Raw genomic sequence first — 8,184 nt, forward strand, 5'->3', positions numbered from 1 at the left:
AACGCCCTGGGCGAGGGAAGCCCTTGCCGGCGTCCGCAGCGGCGCCGGCAAACTTGCTGCATCAGATCGGCTCCCTGATCGATGCCAAGCTGGCATCGTTCAGGAGGGAGCTGATCCCGCGGATGCAGGATCCGCGGTCGGTGCCGCCCGTGCCGCCCGCCCCCAGCCCGTCGATAGGCAAGAAAGGGGGGAGAAAGGGTGGCAGTGGAGGAGGGGCTGCGTCCGCTAAGGCGGCGCAGATGCAGCCCCCACAGCAGAGGGCTGCCTCTGCTGTTGTGCCGCCCTCCACCACACCTCCTACTGAGCTGTGGTCGAGGGTAGTTGGCCGAAGGGCCAAAAAGGCGGCTGCCGCAGCTAAACCTGCGGCGGCTGCCAAGGCCTCTTCGGCCGGGAGGGCGGCGAAACGGGTGGCACCGGCTGCCCCGAAGAGGGCTCCCCTGCCGCCGCGTCCGCCCCGCACGGCTGCCGTTACGATAACGGTACCGGCCGGCGGGGCGATGACGTACGCCGAGGCGATGGCCACTGCCAGGTCGAAGGTTGACCTGGCAGAGATTGGCATCGCCTCGTTAAAGCCCAGGAGAGCGGTGACGGGGGGAATCATTTTGGAGGTCCCCGGGGCTGATGGGGCAGCTAAGGCCACTGCCCTAGCTGCGAAGATGGCGGACGCGCTGGCGGGAACCGGCGTGAAGGTCGCGCGCCCAATTAAGAAGGCCGATCTAAGGGTGCGCGGCCTGGTCGACTCGACCACGCCGGAGGAGTTTGCCGTGGCCGTCGCCCATGTAGGAGGGTGCGACCGGGGGGATGTTAAGACCGGCGAAATCCGGTCTTCCCCCTCCGGTTTGGGCACCCTCTGGGTCCAGTGCCCTGCTGCGGCCGCGCGTAAAGTTGCGGTCGCGGGCAAGCTCACGGTCGGCTGGACCCGGGCGACGGTGGAGGCCCTCAGCGCCCGGCCCCTGCAGTGCTATCGCTGCCTTGGCCTAGGCCATACAACTCAGCGATGCACTGCGGCCGAGGATCGTTCCGACTGCTGCTTTGGGTGCGGCAGTCGGGACCACAAGGTGGCCGGCTGTACGGCGAAGCCCAACTGCCCGCTCTGTGCGGGAGCGGGCAAGCCGGCCGGCCACCGCCTCGGTAGCCGGGCGTGCCCCGCCAGCGCGAAACGCGGCAGGGGCAGTAGGGGGAGGAAATCCGCGGTGGCCAAGGCGACGGCCACCGTGGCTACTAAGCCAAAGGTGGCACCCAAAGGTGCCACCGTCGCGCCCGCGGGGGCGGATGGGGCCAAAGAGGCCCCAGACGCCACCGCTCCCGCGGCGGCGATGGAGGTGGAGGCCTGCCCGTAATGGGGCCCAAGGGCCCTATAATACAGGCCAACCTGAACCGCTCGGCCAGGGCACAGGACCTCCTGGTGCAATTCCTGGCCGAGCGGGGTGCCGGGTTGGCCGTAGCGGCGGAGCCGTACAGGATTCCCGATCATCCACATTGGATGGGGGACCTGAGCGGCTCCGCCGTTATAATATGGGTAGGCCGGCCGGGGTCCCCGGCGTGCTCCGTTATCGAGCGCGGCCGGGGATACCTGGCCGTTGACTGGGGCGGCACCGCGGTTGTGGCGATCTATGCACCTCCAAGGTGGTCCCTCGAGGAGTTTGTGCAGTATCTGGACGGGGTGGGGAGATGCGTCTCCCGCTGCCAGCCCCGTCCGGTGCTGGTCCTGGGGGACTTCAACGCCAAGTCGCCGGCTTGGGGTTCCCCCAGGACGAACCCGAGGGGCCGGGAGGTGCTTGACTGGGCGGCGGGACTCGAGCTCCGTCTTTTAAACACGGGCTCGGTCCATACGTGCGTGCGGCATAATGGGGGGTCCATCGTTGACCTTTCATGGGCAACGCCCCCCGCCGCGCGCCGTATTACGGGGTGGAGGGTGGCGGAGGAGGTCGAGACGCTGTCTGACCACAGGTACATTGTTCTCGGCCTCTCCGCCGCCCCATCGACGCCCCGACGTCGCCCCGCTGATGAGGGATCGCCTCAGCCGCGGTGGGCGCTAAAGCGCCTCGACCAGGACGCCCTGATGGCGGCAGCCCACGTCGTGGCCTGGCCAGCAACACCGGCCGGGCCAGTCGACGGGACAAGGGAGGCCCAATGGTTCCGGGGCGCAATGACGTCCATTTGCGACGTCGCCATGCCCCGGGCCAGGGTTTTCCCGAGGAAGGTGGTGTACTGGTGGTCGCGCGCGATAGCGGATTTGCGCACAGAGTGCGTTCGCGCGCGACGCCAGTACGCCCGCGCCCGTCGACGACGGCGTTCCGACGTGGAGCTGGCTATCCAGCTGTATGGGCGATACAGGGAGAAGGTGATCGCCCTGCAGCTGGCCATCAGGCAAGCAAAGAGCCAGGCCTGGCGCGACCTTCTCGGCACCATCAACCGAGATCCATGGGGGCGCCCATATAAAATGGCGATGGGACGATTACGTCCCTGGGCGCCCCCTCTGACGGAGAGCCTGGATCCGGGGATGCTCGGACGGGTCGTGGACGCGCTATTCCCCGTCAGCGGGGAGGCGTCCCGGCCCGTCCCTCAGCTAGAGGGACACGAGTGGTCCCCGGATCTGGAGGTCGCGCCGGAGGAAATGGCCGGGGTAGTCAAATGGCTCCGGGGCAAGAATACGGCCCCGGGGCCGGACGGTATCCCCGGCCGGGTCTGGCTGCTTGCCATGGGCGTCCTGGGCGAGAGGCTTAGAGGCCTCTACTCCGGGCTCCTGAGGTCCGGGGTGTTCCCGGACCTTTGGAGGAGAAGTCGGATGGTCCTCTTAAGGAAGGATGGGAGGCCTGCGGATTCTCCCTCCGCGTACCGGCCCATTTGCCTCCTGGACGAGGTGGGCAAGATCTTTGAAAAGATCATTGCTGCCCGCCTCGCCAGGCACCTGTCCCGCGTTGGCCCCGATCTGGCGGACTGCCAGTTCGGCTTCCGGGAGGGGCGATCGACGGTCGATGCAATCGACCGTCTAAAGTCCCTCTCGGACAATGCCGTGGCACGGGGCGGGGTGTGCTTGGCGGTGTCGATAGACATCGTCAATGCGTTTAACACCCTGCCCTGGTCCGCCATTAGGGAGGCCCTGGTTGAACACCAGGTGCCTCCCTATCTGAGGCGGGTAATCGGGGCCTACCTGCGGGGCAGGTGGGTGGAATACCCGGGCCGGTACGGGACGATACGGAGGGAAGTGGACTGCGGGGTCCCACAGGGGTCCGTGTTAGGACCACTCCTGTGGGACCTGGGATATAACGCAGTCCTGAAGGCCTCCCTACCCGACGGTGCCACCCTCATCTGCTATGCAGATGACACATTGGTGGTCGCCGTCGGGGACATCTTCGAGAGGACCATCCGACGAGCGGAAGTTGCGGTGGCAGCCGTCGTCGCGAGGATCCACGGTCTGGGGCTGAAGGTGGCCCCGGAGAAGGCCGAGGCCGTCTGGTTTGGACGGCCTTGGTCTCGGCCACGGGCCAGATCGTGGATCTGGGTTGGAGGAGCCTGCGTCGAGGTGAAGTCCGAGATCAAGTATCTCGGACTGATCCTCGACAGCCACTGGAGGTTCGGAGCACATTTCGGCCGCCTCGTCCCCCGAGTTGAGAGGGCGGCGGCCGCGTTAGGCCGCCTGTTGCCCAATATCGGGGGACCGGGCGATATGGTGCGCCGCCTATACCTAGGCGTGGTGCGGTCAATGGTATTATACGGCGCCCCGATTTGGGCGCCGTCCGTGAGGGCAAGCCGGCGCAGCACATTGTTGTTGCGCCGGCTTCAGAGGCAAATGGCCCTTCGCCTCATACGGGGGTACCGCACCACGTCTACCGTGGCGGCGCTTGCTCTGGCGGGAGAAATTCCCTTCGAGCTGCAGGCGGCGATGCGCGCCTATGTCTATAGGTGCATATGCATCGCTGGCCGGGCTCGGGGGGACCCGCCGGAGCAAGAGGCGGTCGAGGGCTTCGAGCTCCAGGCCCGGGGACTAGCGCTCGCCAGGTGGCATGCGGAGCTTTGTTCCCATGCCGCCGAGCGCGTCCCCGGGGCTCTCCTGCCGCACTTCACCACGTGGCGGGAGAGGCGGTTTGGCAGGCTCTCCTACCGTGCGACGCAGGTATTCACCGGGCATGGCTGCTTCGGTGTCTACCTGTGTCGCATCGGTCGGGAAGCGACGACGGTGTGCCACCACTGTGGCGCGGAGGAGGACTCGGCGCAGCATACACTGGAGGTGTGCCCCGCCTTTTCAGTGCTGCGCCGAGTCCTAACTAGGGAAGTTGGTGGCGACCTCGCTCTCTCCAGCTTAGTTGGGGCCATGCTGGAGAGCCCGACAAAATGGGCGGCAGCCATAACCTTCTGCTTCCTAGGGCGCTGGCGATTAACGGGGGAGCCACGGGAACTCTTCAAGAACACGACCGCAGCTCCCCCTCGCCTGGCCGGCCACCAGGATGGAGCGGTGGCCGGCCGCGTCCCGGGGGGAGATTAATCCTCCCCCCCATGAATCATCTTGATTCGGCGGTGCGGGGGACCGCACCCCACACCGCCTCTTCACGACGGCCGCACCAGCGGCCGTCGGGGGCGACGGTTTTGTCGCCCCCACTTTAAAATAGGGCATCCTCGGTTGGCGGGCGGCGGGCAATTAAACCGGCATGGTCCGGTACACCCGCCGCCCGCCTAGTATCAGCTACTCGGGGGGGGCTCTAGGCGTGGGCGCACACGCCGCACCCCCCGCTCACGGCGACCCCGCTCGGCAGCCTCCTTCTGCAACATTACCTGTTCGCGGAGCGGGGGTGTCTGACCTGCAGATTTCCCCCACGTTAAAAAAAAAAAAAAAAAAAAAAAAGTTAAGCAAGAATATCGTATTTTTAAAAAAATCTAATGATAGGATTTTCCAGAAAATTGAAAAAACCGAAAAATGTCAAGAGTAAAGTGCCATTTTCTGACATTAGATTTCGTTCTAAATGCTTAATCCCTATGTAGAAACGTTAGATAAGCAAGAATATCGTATTTTTAAAAAAATCTAATGATAGGATTTTTCAGAAAATTGAAAAAACCGTAAAATGTCAAGAGTAAAGTGCCCTTACTTTAAACAATGTATCGTTCTAAATGCTTAATCCCTATGTCAAAAAGTTATTTAAGCAGGAATATGTTATTGAAAAAAATTAGAAAAATTTATTTTAGCCGTAAATCGAAAATAATGGATCGAGCGAATCGGTCGATTGCGCCGAGACGCGCTATGATGCAACAGACGAGCGATTGGAACGCCCGAATATTTTCAAAGTCCCAACGTACCGATCAAGAGTAAAGTACCATTTTCCTACATTAGATTTCGTTCTAAATGCTTAATCCCTATGTAAAAACGTTAGTTAAGCAAGAATATCGTATTTTTAAAAAAATCTAATTATAGGATTTTCCAGAAAATTGAAAAAACCGAAAAATGTCAAGAGTAAAGTGCCATTTTCTGACATTAGATTTCGTTCTAAATGCTTAATCCCTATGTAGAAACGTTAGCTAAGCAAGAATATCGTATTTTTAAAAAAATCTAATGATAGGATTTTTCATAAAATTGAAAAAACCGTAAAATGTCAAGAGTAAAGTGCCCTTACTTTAAACAATGTATCGTTCTAAATGCTTAATCCCTATGTAAAAAAGTTATTTAAGCAGGAATATGTTATTGAAAAAAATTAGAAAAATTTATTTTAGCCGTAAATCGAAAATAATGGGGACACCGGAGCTGTTCGAAGCGCCGAGCGCGCCGCGTACGCCCGAATATTTTCAAAGTCCCAACGTACCGATCAAGAGTAAAGTACCATTTTCCTACATTAGATTTCGTTCTAAATGCTTAATCCCTATGTAAAAACGTTAGTTAAGCAAGAATATCGTATTTTTAAAAAAATCTAATGATAGGATTTTCCAGAAAATTGAAAAAACCGAAAAATGTCAAGAGTAAAGTGCCATTTTCTGACATTAGATTTCGTTCTAAATGCTTAATCCCTATGTAGAAACGTTAGTTAAGCAAGAATATCGTATTTTTAAAAAAATCTAATGATAGGATTTTTCAGAAAATTGAAAAAACCGTAAAATGTCAAGAGTAAAGTGCCCTTACTTTAAACAATGTATCGTTCTAAATGCTTAATCCCTATGTAAAAAAGTTATTTAAGCAGGAATATGTTATTGAAAAAAATTAGAAAAATTTATTTTAGCCGTAAATCGAAAATAATGGATCGAGCGAATCGGTCGATTGCGCCGAGACGCGCTATGATGCAACAGACGAGCGATTGGAACGCCCGAATATTTTCAAAGTCCCAACGTACCGATCAAGAGTAAAGTACCATTTTCCTACATTAGATTTCGTTCTAAATGCTTAATCCCTATGTAAAAACGTTAGTTAAGCAAGAATATCGTATTTTTAAAAAAATCTAATGATAGGATTTCCCAGAAAATTGAAAAAACCGAAAAATGTCAAGAGTAAAGTGCCATTTTCTGACATTAGATTTCGTTCTAAATGCTTAATCCTTATGTAGAAACGTTAGTTAAGCAAGAATATCGTATTTTTAAAAAAATCTAATGATAGGATTTTTCAGAAAATTGAAAAAACCGTAAAATGTCAAGAGTAAAGTGCCCTTATTTTAAACAATGTATCGTTCTAAATGCTTAATCCCTATGTAAAAAAGTTATTTTAGCAGGAATATGTTATTGAAAAAAATTAGAAAAATTTATTTTAGCCGTAAATCGAAAATAATGGGGACACCGGAGCTGTTCGAAGCGCCGAGCGCGCCGCGTACGCCCGAATATTTTCAAAGTCCCAACGTACCGATCAAGAGTAAAGTACCATTTTCCTACATTAGATTTCGTTCTAAATGCTTAATCCCTATGTAAAAACGTTAGTTAAGCAAGAATATCGTATTTTTAAAAAAATCTAATGATAGGATTTTTCAGAAAATTGAAAAAACCGTAAAATGTCAAGAGTAAAGTGCCCTTACTTTAAACAATGTATCGTTCTAAATGCTTAATCCCTATGTAAAAAAGTTATTTAAGCAGGAATATGTTATTGAAAAAAATTAGAAAAATTTATTTTAGCCGTAAATCGAAAATAATGGATCGAGCGAATCGGTCGATTGCGCCGAGACGCGCTATGATGCAACAGACGAGCGATTGGAACGCCCGAATATTTTCAAAGTCCCAACGTACCGATCAAGAGTAAAGTACCATTTTCTGACATTAGATTTCGTTCTAAATGCTTAATCCCTATGTAGAAACGTTAGTTAAGCAAGAATATCGTATTTTTAAAAAAATCTAATGATAGGATTTCCCAGAAAATTGAAAAAACCGAAAAATGTCAAGAGTAAAGTGCCATTTTCTGACATTAGATTTCGTTCTAAATGCTTAATCCTTATGTAGAAACGTTAGTTAAGCAAGAATATCGTATTTTTAAAAAAATCTAATGATAGGATTTTTCAGAAAATTGAAAAAACCGTAAAATGTCAAGAGTAAAGTGCCCTTATTTTAAACAATGTATCGTTCTAAATGCTTAATCCCTATGTAAAAAAGTTATTTTAGCAGGAATATGTTATTGAAAAAAATTAGAAAAATTTATTTTAGCCGTAAATCGAAAATAATGGGGACACCGGAGCTGTTCGAAGCGCCGAGCGCGCCGCGTACGCCCGAATATTTTCAAAGTCCCAACGTACCGATCAAGAGTAAAGTACCATTTTCCTACATTAGATTTCGTTCTAAATGCTTAATCCCTATGTAAAAACGTTAGTTAAGCAAGAATATCGTATTTTTAAAAAAATCTAATGATAGGATTTTTCAGAAAATTGAAAAAACCGTAAAATGTCAAGAGTAAAGTGCCCTTACTTTAAACAATGTATCGTTCTAAATGCTTAATCCCTATGTAAAAAAGTTATTTAAGCAGGAATATGTTATTGAAAAAAATTAGAAAAATTTATTTTAGCCGTAAATCGAAAATAATGGATCGAGCGAATCGGTCGATTGCGCCGAGACGCGCTATGATGCAACAGACGAGCGATTGGAACGCCCGAATATTTTCAAAGTCCCAACGTACCGATCAAGAGTAAAGTACCATTTTCTGACATTAGATTTCGTTCTAAATGCTTAATCCCTATGTAGAAACGTTAGTTAAGCAAGAATATCGTATTTTTAAAAAAATCTAATGATAGG

The sequence above is a fragment of the Megalopta genalis genome, unplaced genomic scaffold, assembly GCF_051020955.1.
Source record: "Megalopta genalis isolate 19385.01 unplaced genomic scaffold, iyMegGena1_principal scaffold0052, whole genome shotgun sequence".
Taxonomy (NCBI): Eukaryota; Metazoa; Arthropoda; class Insecta; order Hymenoptera; family Halictidae; genus Megalopta; species Megalopta genalis.